The sequence below is a fragment of the Anastrepha ludens genome, chromosome 3 (assembly GCF_028408465.1).
Source record: "Anastrepha ludens isolate Willacy chromosome 3, idAnaLude1.1, whole genome shotgun sequence".
Classification (NCBI taxonomy): domain Eukaryota; kingdom Metazoa; phylum Arthropoda; class Insecta; order Diptera; family Tephritidae; genus Anastrepha; species Anastrepha ludens.
Genome location: NC_071499.1, coordinates 56,676,747 through 56,695,034, shown reverse-complemented (window position 1 = coordinate 56,695,034; position 18,288 = coordinate 56,676,747). Strand labels below are relative to the sequence as shown.

The following is an 18,288-nucleotide window of genomic DNA, read 5'->3' as shown; positions in this document are numbered from 1 at the left end:
GAGTTATCTATTTTCAGGAAGTATAAACCTTCCGATAGGATGATTAATTTTGCGCCACCTTGTATTTAGTAAAAATGCTATTTATATGCATACATGTACAAGGTGGCACAAAACTAATCATCCAATTTTGATTGCGCATACCTTTTTTAATAAATAAAAAAATTATTTTAAGTGATGGAAATTTTCATTTTGACCCTGTATATTTTTTATACTGGAGCTGTTTTTTTGCAAGAAGTATAGACCTTCCGATAGGATGATTAATTTTGCGCCACCTTGTATTTCGCAAAAATGCTATTTATATGCATACCTGCGTAAGTATGTATGTATGTATGTAGATATGCATGCACGAAGCTCTGCCTATATTTCTATAAGATTAAATTTTGTCCGTTAATTGCTTAGAATTCCAATAAAAAATTAAATTTTTCACATTTTTACAATTAATTTATTTTGCTCAGCAATGTAAAAAAATAATAATTATTTTTATGAACGCAGATTTTTTTCCGAGAATAAATCGACAAAGTGCTATTTCGTGCCTGTTAGTAAGCAAATTTTCCACAATTGATTTGGGTTGGGTGAGAAAAGTTGCAGCTTGCCTAACTTCACTAATCAGTTACCGGGAATTATTGAATTTAATGAAATCTCTGATTTTATCGATGCGCACAGTTAACTGAGTTTTTGGTCATTGGAAATTAAGCGCTCGTTACGTGTCTGTTAATGCGGCAAAGGTAAAGGGTGTTTGTTTAAGGTATACAACTTTGATTTAATTTCGTACCCATTTTGTAGGTAAAACTGGCCTTATCTCGCTAATAATCGATTGAATGTTGGCTTCAATTACAGCGGGTTTCCCAGCTTAGATCAGTAACTTGAGACGCCACGAAGAGTAGCGCAAAGTGGTCAAATCACAATCAGGACTAGGCTCAGGTGCTTTCCGGTAACTACAAATAAAAATTCGGGTACAAGAGAAAAATTTGCCGATTGAAGCAGCTTAGTTTTACAACAACCACAGTAATTTATTGTTGCTTGATGCCGACCGTAGCTACTAACAATACATTGGAAAAGCAAATAAATGTGCTCGAGAAATTCCTGCAGGGAAAGGAAAATTGTCAGATTTCGCAAGTAGTTTCTATTGTGAAAATGAAAAAAGAAGATCGAAAGTCATTAAATTAAATACTGAGTGTTTTCCTGTTCTAACCGCTTCTTGAATGAAAAATCTACTAAAAATCAGGACACAAATTCGTATTGACGTTCCAGAAAATATTCACAAATAAGAATAGATTAGAGTTCACTTCACATCGACGCCAGCCCCAACTGGGATTTCAATAAACGAGAAGACGCATTATATACCAACAATAACGTATCCTCAGTACTACAAATTTCAAGATTCTTTTACCGCTCGTCGCGACGTATTGTGTGAAATTGGATTTTCTGCGGTTGCGGTACACTTGGGGTAATACGGGCCACAAATCGAACTATTATATTTTTTTAAGGGAAGGGTTTTGAAAGGAAATTGATTTAAAAAACTCGATGTGCAACAGTAAAGGGTTGCGCTTTCAAGTGAAATTAAATGTGGCAAAAAAAAAAAATTATAAAAAAATAAAAATTTCAAAAATAAAAAACTTAAAAAAATATTAAAAAAAACTAATTTTAAAAATAAAAAATTAAAAAAAAAATATTTAAAATTAAAAAAAAATTTTTAAAATTAAAAAAAAATATTTAAAATTAAAAAAAATTTGTTTCTAAAGTGACAAATAAAGAAATTTCTAGTTAAAAAAAAAAAATTACTTTATTAATGATTTTTTTAACAGCAAAAGTAGCCCTTTTAAACTGAAATTATTTGTTTCTAAAAAAACAATAAAAAAAACTACAATAAACATTTGTTTTTAAATATTTAAAATTAAAAAAAAAAATTTGTTTCTAAAAAAAAAACGAAAATTTTTTTTTTAAATATTTAAAATTCCAAAAAAAAAAAAAATTTAAATATTTAAAATTATTGGTGATAAAGAAATAAAATTCTAATTAAAAAAATTTAATTATTAATGATTTTTTCTAACGGCAACAGTGGCCCTTTAAAAAAAAAAAAATAAAATCAAAAATAAAACATTTTAAGAAATATTGAAAATTAAAAAAAAAAATTCAAATATTTAAAATTACAAAAAGAAAAAGCGGCAAAGAAAGACATTTCTAATTAAAAAAAAAAAATAACTTGATTAATAATTTTTGAACAGCAACAGTAGCCCTTTTAAAGTAAAATAGTTTGTTTCTAAACAAAATTTTTTTTTTTAAATATTTAAAATAAAAAATATACTTGCCTCTAAAATAGTAAATATCCGTTTTTTAGAAATAAATAATTTCACTTTTGAAAATTTTTTATCTTAAAAATGAATTTGTTAAAAAAAATCTCTGTTAAAAAAAATCTTACTCTCTGTTTTTAGAAAAACTAATTCCATTTTAAAAGGGCAACCCTCTACACAAGGGCAACAGAAACTGTTCTGTTAAAAAGGGGAAAAACAATAAAGTTAAATTTTTTTTTAAATAAGATTTTATTTCTGTCACTCACTTTAGTAATTACAGCCGCAAAAAGATATCATGTCCTCTTAAGGTGACATAGTAGACGTTGTAGGTATAAATATAACACAAAACCATGTTTCATATTTTCTATAACCCCCAAAATCTTTAATTTTTGTTAAAAAAAAGCTCCTTTTGTTAAAAAATACTTGTTTTGTTAAAAAAGATTTTTTCCGGCATTTGCCGCATTAAAAAAATTATACCTTCGCTCCTTTTCATGCCATTTAATATTTTAGGATGGCTTAAACCACATTAGTTTCGAGCTAAAAGCGAGTAAACTCTACAATGTTGCCTTTTTTGAATTTTCTATTAACCATCATCAATTTTCTTTAAAAATGACTGTGAAGGTGGAGTTTTCTCCCTTGTAACTCGAAACTAACTAAAGCAGTTGTTTTCTTGCTTATATTTTAGTTCAAAGAGATTTTTTCCGTCTATTATATGTGCATAATTGGCGCGTACACCTTTTTTGAGTGCTTGGACGAGTGTTCCTCCTCCTATTTGTGGCGTGCGTTTTGATGTTGCTCCACAAATGGAGGGGCCTACAGTTACAAGCCGACTATGAACGGCAGATATTTTTTACGAGCAGCTTTTTCATGGCAGAAATACACTCGAAGGCTTGCCATTGCCTGCCGAGGGGTGACCGCTATTAGAAAGAACTTTTTTTTTCATTTTTGGCCTTTGACCGAGATTCGAACCTAGAGAACAATTCCGAATGGTAGTCACGCAGCAACCCATTCGGCTACGGTGGCCGCTGACTATTATAATACAAAAATAACGCATGGGCTGAAAAGTCCCTGTTTCAGTTTCAGTTAGTACCAACCTTAAAAGGACAGCTATTAAAATTTCATGAAATTCTATTCATTAGTTCGTGAGACATCGTGATGAATTATTTTTGCTATTATTTTCAAAACATTGGATAGAAAAGAGTCATGCTTTAATTTTACACTGCTTATTGCTGGGGAAAAAATACCGTTCAAGCAAAGCAATGGCTTGAAGAGTGTTATGGGGATTCCGCTCCATCAGAAACAACGATAAAACGATGGTTTGCTGACTTCAAACTGGTGCTGGTCGTAGAGACACCAATGATGCCCAACGCAGTGGACGTCCAAATGAGGCGTTAGCACCAGAAAACATCATAAAATCCATAAAATCGTATTGAATGATCGAAAAGTGAAGTTGCGCGAGTTAGCTGACCTCGTAAAGATATTCAAGGAATGTGTTGGCTTTATATCGCATGAGCATTTGTCTATGATAAAGCTCTGTTCGAAGTGGGTGCCGCGTTTTCTCATTTTCAAGACAACGCACCGTGTCACAAGCCAATCAAAACAATGGGAAAACTACATGAATTGAACTTTGAATTGCTCCCACATTCACCGTATTCGCCAGGTTGGGCTTCCAACAACTACTGTCTGTTCACAGACTTAAAAAAATGTTCGCCGGTAAGAAATTTCGCTCGAATGAAGAGGTGATCACTGAAACTGAGGTCTATTTTGACGCAAAAGATACATCGTTCTACAAAAGTGGTATTGTTATAAGGCGTTTTTCAATAGGTGCGCTTCAACTTTTTTCCGATAGGCAGGGCGAACGACGCAATATTTTTTATTTTTCGCTTTCATTAGTATACATTTCATCATGGAACGCTACACACTTGAGCAACGATTGCAAATCGTTCAAATTTTTTATGAAAATAATCGTGCAAATTTTTTATGAAAATTTATAAATTTTCCAAAAAATCATCATCAGTGATGAAGCTCACTTTTGGCTCAATGGCTTTGTCAACAAGCAAAATATGCGTTACTGGGCAGAAAGCAATCCACACGTGATTCATGAGGCACCGTTGCATCCCGAAAAAATCACTGTTTGGTGCGGTTTACATGCCAGCGGCATAATTGGCCCATATTTTTTCGTTGACGAGAACGATCGCCACGTTACTGTGAATGGAAATCGATACCGCGACATGATAAACGATTATTTTTGGCCGCAATTGAATGGTATGGACTTAGACGACATGTGGTTTCAACAGGACGGGGCGACAAGCCACACAGCACACGCTACAATTGATTTGTTGAAGAGTAAGTTCGATGAACGCATTATTTCCAGAAATGGACCTGTCGAATGGCCGCCGCGCTCGTGTGATTTGACGCCTCTAGACTATTTTCTTTAGGGTTATGTGAAGTCATTAGCCTACAGTAACAAGCCGGCGACGATTTGTGAGCTCAGAGCCAATATTGAACGCGAAATTGCTGGAATTTCGGCCGATTTATGCAAAAGAGTGGTCGAAAATTGGGTTCAACGATTGGACTTCGTAAAACGTGCACGCGGTGGTCATGCAAAAGAAATCGAATTTCATACTTAAATGTATATGTTCAAACTCGATAATAAAACAAAAATTAGTTAAAAAAGTCAAACCGTTTGTGTTTTATTAAAAAAAAAAGTTGAAGCGCTCTTACTGAAAAACGCTTTATTAGAGCGGCGCTGGAATGATTGCGTTGTTCTTGATGGAAATTACGTTGATGAATGAAGCTATCTTTGTGTGTGAAGCGTGTTTTCTTTGTTAGGCCTGGGACTTTTCAGCCCATGTGTTATATGAGAAGAAATTGCCAGAGGGTACTTATTAATTGTGGTTAGTGCATAAAGATTACTGATTTCAACACCAACCCAAAAACTCTAAATTTTGATGTTGCTGCCATCGAAGTTTGTGTGGCTGCTTAGTATATCCAAGCTCAACTTTTGATGACTCAAACTTTGTTCAACACATTGTTCAGAATTTAAGTATGTGTGTATGTACAATATATAGTATACATATATTAATATTTTATTTTAACTTTTTAAGTTTAATAATAAACTCAATAAGCAACGTTAAAAAAATTATTGCAAGATCGAGATTTGCCAAAAGATCATTCATTCATTATGCCTCTTTTACCCATATTTTGATATTTTATTTCATATTTAAATAGTCAAAAAATAAACAAACAAAACTCGATCATCCAGGTACAGCACACAAATATACTATAAATATTATTGGTAATACAAGTAGACTGGATAAATAAAACATATCGAAGACAGCAAAGATGGAATCAAAAGCTATCAGCCCAAAGCACTGACAGCCGCTTTGTGTAAGTAACTAAAAACAGGTATGTCAAGTAGAGGCAACGTAGTGAGTAAAATACATAAATGTAAACGCAAGTTAATAAGAATTAAAACGAAAAGTATGAAATACCACAATACGACTGCCACACAGCCACACAGCCATACGGCCATAGAGTGTAACAATTCATTTGTTTGGCGTTTATTTGTGAAGCCAGCAAACGAACGAGGTGCGAGCTGAATAAAGGTAGGAAAAATTAGTGAGTGAGTGGGACACGTTGTTGTCGGGCGGGCCATCGTGTACGTATTTACATATACGCATACATATGTACGTATAGTTTCTGTCTACGTGCGGGTAGTAGTAGTAAAGTGAGTTTTGTTTTTTGTTACAAGCGGTGTATTTTGAAGTCTACTCGCTTTTCGCTAGTTCGTTGTCTGGCTCTTCGCTGTGCTAGCCACCGGTGAGAAGCGGTTTGGTTTGAAGTATCTGGCAAAACGTGTTTGCCCGCTTGCTTGCCTTTAGCTGGTCGCCTGCAAGCCAGTCTCTGCTTACAAGTATTGAATTTGGGACAAGATTTTTGGTTTTTATTAAATAAAAAAAAAACAAGAAAAATGAAAAATGCAAACCATGGCAGCAAACGAATAAGCAAATGCGTTGGATGGGCAAAAGGTAAAGTTGGTAATAAAAAATTAATTAAAATTATAAGTATTCGCACAATAAGTTGGCTGCTGATGATAGGTTGAGAAATTTGAAAGCACATTTTTTGTAGACATAGGAAAATATGAAATAAAATGCTCGATTTCTAGTAAAATTTGGTCACATTCAAATAGTTGTTGGTGATAACAAAAAATAAGTCTCTAAACCTTATTACGCCTACGTAGATTTGAGGGAGTAGCAGCTGGGTTTCAGCAGGATTTATTTAGATGTTTCGAGCTCGGTGCGACGTGGCTTAGAAACTGCGCGGTGGAAAACTGTAAAGCAGGTTCGCAAAAGTGGCTGTCCTTGCTGGTGTCAAACAGAATAATAAATAATAATATTTCACACTGCCAAGCCCCGATGAGTGAGCGTTCAAGTGTCATGAATATTTATTTGCATATGCAGGTTTTGCACTTAGAAAAGACGAGAATCGCGTGGAAACGCGATAACTCGTAATTCAGGGGATGACCGAGTTTTTTATTATTTTTATGAAGAGTTACCGCAAGTTCCGCGTTAGCGTAGTTATGAGTTATAGAGCTAAAAGCAGTTTGTAGAGCTGAAAGCAAAATTAACGGTTACTGATTCTGCAATTACGTTCTATAACTTCTTCTTCTTAATTGGCGCGCTAACCGCTGAAGCGATTTTGGCCGAGTTTAACAAAGCGCGCCAGTCGTTTCTTAGCGAACTATAGCGTCATATGAATAATTAATGGGAGTTAGAGCGCATTTTTGTCAGATACGAGCGACTAGAGAGAAATTCGCGTAGTCATGCGGCTGTAGGATAAATATGAATTCCCTCTCAAGGGGATCAAATTTCATATATTTTGTACGAGTTAAGCAAGGGACCGAACTTGTTACAAGTTATCGCAGTTTTTAACTTAATCGAGCTTGCGAGTTATCGCGAGACTGTTCGGCTCGAATGAGATAATACAGAAGGATGCGCATACCACGGCGCCGCTACTCGACAATCAGTGATTTTGACAGCTGATGTAATTTTGAATTTTACTAATTTTCATATTTCCGATATCTTAAGGAGTTATATACAGTTAGAAAGCCAAACACAGCGAATTTTCTAGAATGTTTTCTGAGAAAACTTTTAAATTTATTGATGTAAAAATTTGTGGACATATTATGTTGTCTTTTAACTGCTATTTTAAGACTTAGTATTAGTAAAAATATTTATTTGGAAAGGAGCTGCAGCTGATCTCGGAAGCTCCTTTCAAAAAAGACGTTTTGCGTTGGCCACTATATCTCTGAACTGGATCCTCTGAAATTAAAAACCCAAACAGATTTCTTTAAAGTAATGTTAAATCTAGAATACATATTTTTGACAAAATGGCGGTTTTCAAAAAAAAAAAAAAAATCGATATTTGACCAATAAATAGCAAAACGCGGATGATGCGATTGCAATATTTGTTATTTATGCCTGTTTAAAAAGAAAAAGGGAAAGAGAGTAAAATGCAGAAAAGTATGAGTAAATGATTGGCTAATAGAAAAAGAAGAGAGGTGCAGTGTAAAGCTAATATATCGTCTTGAATTGTGGGATACTAGAATTATAGAACTTTTTGCGTATGAACATGGCGACTTACATATGTATACATTACTACATTCTCGAATTGGTAACTCCTGCAGTTGCTAACCCAAATACATAAATGCGAGACGCGTTTACGCCAAACTAGAGGTTATCCGCTACGTTAAGATTCCTTGCCTCATCACAAAGCTAAGACTTCAAATTCCAGGCAAATATAGTATTACAGCCCAGCCCCTTGGCTTAATGGTAGTAGAAATAAGCAGGAATTATTTTTGCACTAATGCAATTTAATTCTATCCCATGCTCTGGTTTTTTTCTATTTTTTCTTATATTTTTCATTTTCTATTGGTCATCATTTTAGCTCGTTTAGGCACTCAATTAACTACACTATTAATTTCTGGCTCAAGCTAATATTTTCCGCCGATTCGCACACTTCAAGCATGAACACAAACTAAGACAGTTGTTTTTGTTCGCGCACCACACCCTAGACGATGAAGCGCGCCACGTCGTCGTCTATATCCATCTTTAGTTCTCTTACACACCTCATTAAGTCTTATGATACGTCAAAGTTAGCTGTTTCTCAATATTTTAGAACTGCCACAAATATACTTTGGGCCAACACCAGATTATTCGTGACCTGGACTCTTATGAAAAATTGAGGTAAAGCGCCTTAGTTGATAGAAAACTAAAGATTCCATGAAATTTCTACCGAACAGATACCTAGAAATCTGCTTGTCTGAAATCCGCTTTTGTTACTTAGTACTTGGGTGGCGCAAAATTATTGTAATTATCCAATTTTTATTTTTTTTTAATTAATTCTTTTCACAAAATAAAAATTTTCTACATGAAAATAAAATTTAGTACATAAAAATAATTTTTGTACTAAATAAAAAAATTTAATTATTTACTATATTAAATAAAAAATTTAATTTTTTTTGAGTGCTAAAAATCAGTATGCATTCCACTACTTGTCCATTTGTATGCTGCAGCTGCCAAGTTCACAAGTGTCAAATATAATTGACGTACAGCACCATTTGCAAAAATTAGACATCTTTCGATAGGATGATTAATTTTGCGCCACCTTGTATTTGCTCCACTCCATAATTATGCAGTTGAGAGATGGCAAACTAAGGCCGGTCCCTCTCGGTTGGCTATTTAACCATTGCAATGGAGAGCTCGGCCGCCGTAGCCGAATGGGTTGGTGCGAAACTCCGTGAAAACCAAAAATGAAGAAAAAGTTTTTTCTAATAGCGGTCGCCCCTCCGCAGGGAATTGCCAAACCTCCGAGTGTATTTCTGACATGAAACATCTCCTCATAAAAAAATATCTGCCGTTCGGAATCGGCTTAAAACCGTAGGTCTCTCTATTTGTGGAACAACATCAAGACGCACGCGATAATTAGGAGGAGGAGCTCGGCCAAACACCTAAACAGGGTGTAAGCACCAACTATATATATGTAGTGGAGTTCTTGTTGCCAGGTTTATATATACCTGCACTTGCTCTCTCAAGTAACTTTGTGATTTCGTCTTGTGCTCTCTCTCGAATCAGCGAGACACTGTGAAACCCCCTACTCTATGGGTATCAGATCACAGGGACATCGAAGAGCTGATGAGTTGGCTAGGCAAAGCGTTCTGGAAGTAGCTTATTGATGCAGGTAAATGGTGGGGGCTGCTTTGGCCAAGTGGGCTCGAGTTAATTCAGTGAGCTTTGGGTGAGATTGACTTGAAGTTTTCCTGACCTCAGGTGGGTTGGAGATGGTCGAGAGCGTTGTTTGAGGCAAGTTCGGTATTTCATACGGACTCGCTTTGATTTTAATCTCCATGTACTGAGACTCAACTTAACTTCGAGACCACTGAATTCCCAGATTACTACATTTAAGAACATTTTGCAGAGTTAAAAGAAAAAAAAACGCTTACAATATTCGACGCAATACTCTTGAAATCCTCATTGCCATTCATATTTTGGAAGTCCACCTTTTTTAAGGCCACTTTTCTCGAGTTTAGTAATTGTTGTTTTTTTGTGTTTTTGTTTTTTTAGGTATGCACCTCACCTAAACACGCTTTCTTTCCTAGTAAATGCCTGTATTTTCGCTTTGAAGAAGTGAGTTTCACATTTTTTGAATTTAAAATTAATAAAAATTCACTGCTAGCATACATACATACATATATACACATACATCTGTGTGTTGATAGTAGTTAGCGATTAACAAAAACAAAAAACAAAAAACAATACTGACTAACAATGAACGATGAGCAGCGCTCAGCGAGTAATGAGCCAACAAAAACCAGAGGAAAACCAGTAACGACAACAAGCGAGCGCAATAAAAGCACACAACAAAACTTTGAAGACAAAAATTGTTGAAAATAAAATGTAATAAAAAAACAGAAACCAAAGCGACGTGTGAAAAATGAAAACAAATAAACCAGCAGTTCGGTGAAATTTCGAAGCCGTCACGTCGAGGGTAAAAAGTAAAAGAAATCTCTCTAAAACAATAAAAAAATCTCTATAAAATAAAAAAATAATTTCTGAAATTTAAGCGATAGGGAACTGAGATACAAGAGTTCTTCTAAGAAGCTGTGCCTGAATGGTTGACTTTGCCTGCCGAACGAAGATCGCTGATAGCCTTGATACAATACAGAAGGTGGTCAAGAATGACAGATTACAAGATTGCGACAACCGTGGGAGTATTTTTGGCTGTGACGTTAAAATTGAGCAAACAAGAGAGAGAAAAAACTATGGAAAATCAGTTCGTGCATGCTTAATGCGGTACCTGTAGATTTTGCAGGCAAAGCTGCGGCTACACGTGCCACAATCAGACTGAGAGCCTCAGGCTGCAAGCTTAATCTCAATTACCGACACTCAAGTATGCTTAGGAACTTTTGGTTCATCCTTTCGGCGACTGATCAATGCGCAACACTGCTTAGTACGATCGAAACATTCTCCAGTCACATTCCTTCAAGGGGAGAGTGGGCGGGGTGCAGTATTTGGAAGCAGGGCCTGGTGAACCTGGTCAAGGGTGAACCGAAATTGGATGAAAGAGTTGACGGAGGTGCATTGTGCAAGGAGCTCTCCATCAGACTCAAATACAGGTTACTAGACCAGACCACTGCAGTGTATTTCAAGGTTGTGGCAAACAGAATCAACTGATTGGCTGCTTACTTGTGTAATAACTGTCACGGAGGTTAATATCTACTCCGACAGCCAAGCGGCAATCAGGGCCTTGGACTCGATGATGTTGCACTCGCAACTGGTTGCGTAATGCATGACTTTACTTTCGATCGCACCCAAATTCTTCGATATAAGGCTCTTCTGGGTACCTGGTCATAGCGGCATTGCGAGGCAGAAGGAGCTGGCAAGACAGGGGAACTGTGAGGTAGTTACTCCGCGAAATGAGAGGATTGGAATCCCCTTTACTACCTGCGGTCTCCTCCTGGAGAGGTAGGCTTCGCATCAACCCAGCGCGAGCGTTAGACAGGTACACAACGCTCGAGGGATCTTTTAGATGAATAAAATTTCAGTTCTCGAATTTCCATAGTTCCCTTACAGGACATTGACCGTAAGGTATACCTGCTGGAAGACTCGGCAGCGAAATATCGAAGTTATTTTGTGTTTTTTTTTTTCAACATCCTAGCAGCTGCCTCTCGAGATTAAAACAAAAAGGATAGCGGAATGTTGAAGACGCAATCTTATTACATCATTCTTGAGCGGAAGCAAGTTTATCAAAGCAAAATACTAGAAAATGTTAACGGAGGCAAAGTTTGGCGTCCCTAGCAAAAACAAATAGAAGAAGACTAATCAGCTGGTTGTGTTTATAGTTTGGTTTAAAGTAAATTCGAATTGAAGGAGCAGCCAAGAAAGCAGGAAAAAGGAAGCTGGACGTTAGATGCGCTTGGGGGAAGGAAAAAATAGGCTCATTATATTGTTTTTGATTATAGATCGAAAAGCGTAAAGTCCCGCAGCAAACAGTCCGGAAGCACACAGAAATCAAAATTTTCACAAAACGCGAATCTATTTACAAAAAATACAATTATATGTTTGCGCCCAGCACAAAATAATCGTTTCTTACGCACCGAACTGTCACTTTGCTCTCTCGAATTTGGTTACGGCCAAGGCAGGGCGAATCTATTAAAGGTGATGTTGGTAAATCAGCTGAATTTTTTTTTTCTTTCGTCGTGTTCATGTGACTGTCAGCTCAGAATGAAACAAGGCGAATTCATTATTTGTTTTCTACTTTCCTTTACTTTGACAATAAATCGTACAGAACAGTGTCTAGTGTCAACCACGCAATATATTTTGTTTTTGGTCCCTAGAATGTCAAAATCGATAAACATAGACTGACACTTTCGAGTAATTTTAACAAAGTTTTATAATTTAGAGAGCAAATAAATAGAAGGACTCAAATCAGTTCAGATCTAATGCTACTAACTGTTCAATGTGCCTTAGGGTTTTTTAGTTTTGGTGCTAAGGAATGCCTTTTTGTGATAATTTGTAATCATCATTACAAATGATTGTATAACCAATTGAACTTTTTATATTTCATGTCGGTAGTAGGGTTCCAGCTTACGTCCTTCGTATTCAAGGCCAATAAGCGCGGAAATCATTTTACAGTCGCTTCTATAAAAACCAAACAACACAAATTCCGAAAAAAAACTATAAGCCAGCGCGCATTTTCGAAATGCCTTTGGTTTTTGACAAAAAACATATTCTCTTCGCCGGGAGATTTCTATTTCCAGCCACAAGTCAAATAATTCGTAATTGAATTATTTTTGAGTCGGTATCCATTTGATTGTGTGGGCGTTTGCTTCTCAAGCTTAAACTCCAGCATAACAGCGGCGTTCAGCAACTAATAAATGTTGCTATTCATTCATATGTTTATCAACACTCGGATGCATACAGCAATGTGGATGTGTGTGTATGTATGAATTTGCACAGACAATTCATATTTTCCAAGAATTCCACTTGCATTTAGACGTTCTCTGAGCGGTATATACATACACATATAAATACACAACCATTTTTTTGTTTTGTTTACACTTTTGTGTTGTTGCACCACGTCGACGCACTAAATATGCTTGTTGCTGTCGGCGTCATACACCGAATTGCATACTCAAAAACTCACAAACACGCATACATGCACACGCGTAAACATCACTGTGCGCAACAAAGGGATTCTGAGCTCGGCTGTTTGTTGTTGCATTCAAAGAAAATTTACTTTTGCCTTTGCAACAACACCGAATTATACGCACTCATTTACATATTCACATCACGCACAATTTCACTTACAGTAAAAAGTTTCTTTAAAATTATTTGATTGGTTTGCGACTGGCGACGAATTAAACACTTTTTTTCCACTCTCCATACACTCACACTTGTGCGTACATACAAACAATTTGATTTTGTTTGCCTTTGCTGGCAAAATAACAAAAACACTGCGCGCGATCCGAGCGAAAAACGTTCCCCGTCCGTTCGCATTCACGTATCAAACACCAATAAATGTAAACAGCCGTGTTGGCCTGGGGTAGCGCGCGGCTGGCAACTCTACTCTCGTGCTCTCTGAGCTGCCTGTTTGACAATTTAAGAAAAATGGTAACACCAATCCACGTGCAAGCAAATGCAACACTGTATCTTTATCTTGCTTTATCTAAAATTTATCTTAATGGATATTGAACAAATATGCTGAGAGGTATTTAAAGAATAAAAAATTTAGTGGAAAGAAATAAAAGTAAGATGGTTAACGGAGTATTTAGTTTAGCTAATAAGTCCGGCCAAAATCGCGTAAGCGGTTATAGCGCCAATTAAGAAGAAGAGAATGAGTCTGTATAGCAAAACTTATAAATTCGGATTAGATAATAAAAATTAGCAGTCATCAATTATGCTGCCATCTGGCGTTGCTTCTGCTTTAGATTGTTTTGCTGTTTACTTGTCTTGGCTTAGCCAAGTTCACCGGTTTTGTTTTCGGAGTAACCAAAGTTTTCTCCAGCAGGTAGCGCCGGCATACAAAGCGTAAGACATGACCATCGCAGTTTTGCTGGGTCTCACAGAAGAGGGCGCTCAGAGCAGTGGGGTTTGTTGTGGTGTATTTTGTTGTAGTGAATTCAGTAGTTCTGCGAGCAAAAATACAGTTGTGAGCTATGAAATGGGGAAACCTAAATATTACTGTATAGCTGCGCTTATTTTCTGCGGGCGAAATGCTCAATAAATTGATTTTAAATCAAGTGACTGTTGAGTATATTACTTATATACATTCTGTCAAAAAAACAAAAAACATATCGGGAATTGCTAACAGAATGTTGGTACAACTGTCCTTATCTATAGTGTCGCAGAGTATGAGCGTCATCTGTCATTGAGCTTCGTTTTGGCATTTAATTATATCAGTCAATCACAGGTGTACTCTGCGATTTTAACTATGGATAAAAATATCGAACCAAGAATTTGTCTTAAATTTTGTGTTTTGAACGAGATTTCGTCTGCTGAATCGTTGAAAATGTTGCAGAAAGCCTATGGCGAGTGTGCTTTATCAAAAACGCAGGTCTACGAGTGGTATGAGGCTTTTGCAGAGGGCCGAGCAGTCGTGGAAGCCGCCCATCAACGTTTTCAACGGAAGAAAACGTCCATAAAGTCAAGGAAATGGCGCCGGAAAACTACTATTTAAGTTTGAGGGAGGTAGCTCGTGACCTTAGCGTGTCTCACAAATCAATTCGCGACATTTTACACCATCGATCGAGCATGAGACGCGTGGCTGCTCGACTCGTTCCAAGATAGTTGAATTTCTTTTAAAAAATACTTCGGAAGAAGGTGGCTGAAGACATGCTTGAGCAAGTGAATTTGGGCCCAAAGTTTATCCAGCACATCAGCGCATCATAACAGGTGATGAGACTTGGGTATATGAGTTTAACATGCAAACCAGTCAACATGTAACAAGGCGGCTGAATGGCGCTATCCACATGAACCGAAACCCAAAAAACCACGTCAAAGTCGGTCAAAAGTGAAAGCCTGCTACTCGTTTTTTCTGATTATTATGGTGTTGTGCACTCGGAATTCGTTCCAAATGGTTCTACGGTAAATAAAGAATATTAGGGAAACAAAACAACAATTGAAAGTTTAGGTGTTCCAAGACGACCTTAATCTAACAAAAGTTGTTCGCGGAAGAAGCACCTCAAAGCAAATAGTCGTCTGTTCCTTCGGAAAAACTGTTTTCGTCGCAAATGCACCACTGGACAAACTTAAAACAATTAATTTTGAGTAGTACGAAACCACTTATTTTCCAGAGCATTGCGAAGAATTAAAGAAAACCAATTGCTAAAGACAAATCGTCCTTCACCAAGGCAATGCAAGCTTTCGCGTATCGCTTCACAGCACTCAAAAGATCGTATTAATGGGTCATACGCCCTGCAGCCATGATTTGACAGCTAATGATTTCTTTTTGCTTCCGGATATCAAAAATAAAACACGATGACGAAGGAGCTGTTGAAGCCTTTAAACAGCTCGTTTCGGAGGTTGATACCTCCTTTGAATGGCAAATGTCCTTTAAAAATTGATGGACTGTTTATTGACTTCGAGGGAGAATATAATATTTTGAAAAACAATTAAATCATTTTCATTATTATTTTACGGTGTTTTCATGATTGGGTGCAAAATATAAAGGCAACCCTCGTATTATATAGTGCCATTTTCGTACACGCTTATCTTTTGAAGCACTTACGTAAACCAAATAATCTTGGCTTCAAATTGTTAAGAAAAAGCTACATATATGTATATTAATAAAAACACCATTAAACTTTTATTAAAAAAAAGTGCGTGTAGCGTAGTACACATAAGAGAAGTGAAACTTTCAAGGCAAACAAAGAAAGAGGGAGAGACCTGAGAGAGAATGAGAGAGAGAGAGAGAGAGAGGGAGAGAAAGAATATATATCTAAATAAATTCACAACATTTGCAGAGAATACAAATAGACAAAATTTACAGAAAACGGAGAAGGATCGACCGGTGTAGGTAAACGCCGGACACAAACCGTGGCAAAAACGTGCACTACTCCGAGCGTTATCACCCGCACAGCAATTTCAGGACCGCAGCAACGTCACAAATTACCGCAAAGCAATACCAATAAATCCGACGCCGGAATGGATAGCACTTTATAGTACGCACAAGCACTAGCCAGGAAACAAAAGTAAGCGCCAAAAAGTAGGCACAAAAACAAACGCCAAAAAAATTAGGACAAAAAACGCGCCAAACAGTTGGTACCAAGGAAATATAACACCAAAAATTAGGCACCAAAAATATATTTCCTACAAGTCTGCACCAACAAACAAGCTCCAAAAAGTAGGCAGTGTTATTTCTCACTAGAAATTAGCAACCACAAGGAAAAACTCAGGAAAAATAGCCTAAATTGTATCTAAGATATATTTAAGGTATAGCTCTCTCTCTTCTTTTCCTCTACGTTATATCTTTTTTCTCTCTCGCAAAACGAAAATGTCCAAAACGTTGCATGGCCTTGAAATTTTACTCTCCATTCTCGCTCTTCCATCGACGTCTAAGAAGTTTCACTTAAAAAAAAAATAAAAATAAGTTTGTTTGCGAAGTTCATAGAGCACTTCGTCAAGAAATGTGCCATGTTGACTGAATTTTTGCTTCAGAAAATTAATCAGCTAAACAACGTCGGCATTTGGTTCCAACAATCGATTTATTGGACTGATCGAATGGGCCATATAACTCGTGGCTGCGGGTGACATATGCCGGATATCATATTTATTTAATAAATACCATCTGCCAGTTTACGTTAGGTTAGGTTTTTGTAGCAGCCAACTCACTTAGACCTTGTAGACTCGTTTTTGTACCCCAGGCTAACATGAGAATCTCTCTTTAGCCATCATTGAACCATTTAGACGCGCTTGTGACGCATAGGATAGGTTTTATCGAAATACCGGATAGTTCCGTAAGAGAGTCAAAAGAGCGTTTTCCTAACAACCATGCTCTACCCCTAGCTAAGGCTGGATAATTACAAAGGAAGTGAGGAAGAAACAGTAGAATTCTTCCTCTACCTCATCTCTACAACTTCTGCAGTATTCAGGAAAAAAATACTTCTAGTCAAGAAGAATTCCCACTTAACGGCCAATGACCGGTGACACAAGCCACGACCTTCGAGATGTTCTCTCTTGTGAGGTTGAGCAATTCTCCTGACCTTTTCTTGCCTACTATGTATTTGCGGCCAAATTAGCCTGGTTGTAACATCCGTATTTTCTTATCTCCATGACCTTATGTTTCGGAACCCATATAAGACTGACCTTGACGACGGTGCTGATATCATTTAGAGTTGCCAGAACTGCCTCCATTGATTTGATGGCCGCCTGGCTAACCGAGAAGTAGCTTGCGGTACGGTGTGTGTGTGAAGGTACACAGTCACCTCCATTATGGCTAAGACTTCGGACTGGTAGACGCGGCAGTAATCCAGAAGTCGGGCAGATAATTCTAGTCCCAACTCTTTTGAAATAAACTCCATAGCCTACTTTACTTCTAGCTTGGAGCCATCCGTTTGCCATCCTCTTTTCGCAGTTTGCCACTCTCTTCTTGATGCTATGTTGGTGTTGAAGAGACTGACGGTGGGTTTTCCCTGAAGTCGATTACATGCACAAAAATGTCATCTAATTTCGTAGTCCAATCTGTTAGTAACATCAGTGAAATTTTTCTAAAACAGAATATTACCATATAGGTAAGGAGATTGTGATTTTTATTTAATATAGTCAGACATTTTTGTTGGAAACTGCATCATTTGATTATTGAAATGAAAAATGAAAATTATTGAAATGGGTGAAAAACTAATTTCTTGCCACTAACTTACCACTGTGCACAGTTACTCGTACAACCAAATGCGACTTTACAGCGCCAAGTTAACTGATTTTTCGTTTCCCCAAATTGAAGGGGAGGACATAAACGAAATTTGATTATAAATAGGACTGCGCTACGGGCAACAATTTGACTCCATCATAACAATTACCCAGAGGCGATTCAAATATGAATTTAAACTTGCTATTGGCTGTCATTGGGTTAAGCGTACAAGATTGGGCTACTGCACAAAATTCTCAAGCTCCCCGAGAAGCGCATTCGGTAGCCATATTTTTTTAATTAACCTACAATTTCTATAAATTTTGCACTAAATTTCTTTTAAATAATGCAAATACGAAGCAAAATTGTCTAAATCGATTATTATTTTATTCATACACACACACATACTTATTTACATACAATTTATGTAAATACTTCAGCTATTTAATATTCCTCGTAAAGCGACGTGAAGAACTAATATAGTTGTTTGTGAATGGAATGCTGCAGCCAACATTGACTAATGAGGCAAATGAGTGAAGAAAAAAATATTTTCTTGGATGCATAAGAAGACTTGGGATCAACTGCTCACCAC

At 36.8% G+C, this 18,288-nt stretch overlaps 1 protein-coding gene across 9 annotated transcripts in view; it reads right to left on the bottom strand.

The window, feature by feature from the left end:
* LOC128858016 (probable basic-leucine zipper transcription factor P) overlaps positions 1-13,354 on the bottom strand; it is a 94,427-nt gene extending 81,073 nt beyond the window's left edge. For 4 of the 9 annotated variants that reach the window (XM_054093936.1, XM_054093927.1, XM_054093928.1 and 1 more), the window contains exon 1: positions 13,163-13,354. The gene's annotated coding sequence lies outside the window, so the exon portion shown is untranslated. The other 5 variants (XM_054093930.1, XM_054093931.1, XM_054093933.1 and 2 more) reach the window with 5 other exon arrangements.
* Positions 13,355-18,288: the final 4,934 nt, after the last annotated feature.